Below are 1,522 nucleotides of genomic sequence, written 5' to 3' on the forward strand. Positions count from 1 at the left end.
TCAATTTTTTTTTAAAGATTTATTTATTTGTGCATACAGAACTGGGGTACAGGCCAGAGGTGCAGGGGCAGTGAGAGGCTTCACCAGACAGAGTGGGGAGCAGAACAGGCAGATTGATGAAGTACACCGTTGAGGGGAGCAGCGAGAGGTCTGCCAAGCTATGTGGTCACTTCTGGGGAAGGCGGGGACCAAACTCATGCAGAAGCAGCTGTAGCTTCTTAGTGTTGTGCTTTAACCCGCTGCGCCACCAGGGAGGGCCTGGTTTCAAATTTAAGATTGTTAGTTTTTGAAAAATGACCTTGGGATTTTGATCAGAATTACACAGAATCTGTAGATTGACTGCTTTGGCTAGTAAGGACATTTTAATATTCTTTCAATCTGCTAGCATGGAATATCTTTCCATTTGTTTGATTCTTCAATCAGCTATCTTGTTATCAGTATACAGATCTTTCCCTGGTAAAACTAATCTGGTATTTCATTCTTTTGGTATCATTACAAATGGGATTGCATTCTTACCTTTTTTCTATCTTGAAACTTTACTGAGGTTATTAACAGTATATTGTGAGGTTCTTAAAGTATTTTTAAGATTTATGCATACAAGAACAGGGTGAAGGCCATAGTGTGAGATAATTCACCGGAGGCCAAATGGGGAGCTGAACAGGCAGATGTACTGAAACACACTCCTGAGGGGAGCATGAGACAGGAGGTTTGCTGCACCACATGGGTTGGCTCGCTCTGGCCTGGGAGCAAACTCATGTTGCGGTGGCTGGTGATAGCTTGACAGCGCGGTCTTTAACTCCTATGCTACCAGGGAGGCCCTCTTAAGGTTTTAAGATTCACTGATGCCTACAAGAACTGGGGTACAGGGCAGAAGTGAGGTAGGGGGAAGAGGATTCACCAGAGACAGACAGGGAAATAGAACAGGCAAACTGACCGAAACCCACTGCTAAGGGGTAGTCAACTAGGTAAACTGTGGCCTTGTCATAGTATTTTTTTCCTGCATCTATGGGGCTACATTTTTATTCATTTTGTTAATGAGATGTACTGCATTGACTTGCAGATGTTGAAATAGCTTACATTCCTGGAACAGCTACTTTATCAAGTTGTGTGATTCTTTTTCTGAATTTGGCTTGTCCTATTTTGAAGTTTTGCACCTGCATTTTATCAGGGTTATTGGCTTATAATTTTCTTGTGTCCTAGTCAGGGAAATGATGGTCAAAGAATTTAAGTGGTAGAATTTAGGAAAATTTACTTGCAAACTGCCTGACACACCCACTTAAACCAAAGTTGGGGAAGACATTTGTGTTGTCTTTTCTAAATTGTGAATTGCCAAATCTTGAGACCACCAAAGGGCCAATTCTTTGGAGGCGGAAGGAAAACCCTTCTTCCTTTGAAAGTCTGGTTAAAAACTTCAGGGGTGGCCCTCCCTGGTGGAGCAGCGGGTTAAAGCACAGCACTAAGAAGCTAAAGCCACTTCCCCATGAGTTCAATTCCCGCCTGCCCCGGAGGTGACCACATGGCG

Source organism: Condylura cristata, unplaced genomic scaffold (assembly GCF_000260355.1).
Source record: "Condylura cristata isolate star-nosed mole 26May11 unplaced genomic scaffold, ConCri1.0 scaffold00014, whole genome shotgun sequence".
Taxonomy (NCBI): domain Eukaryota; kingdom Metazoa; phylum Chordata; class Mammalia; order Eulipotyphla; family Talpidae; genus Condylura; species Condylura cristata.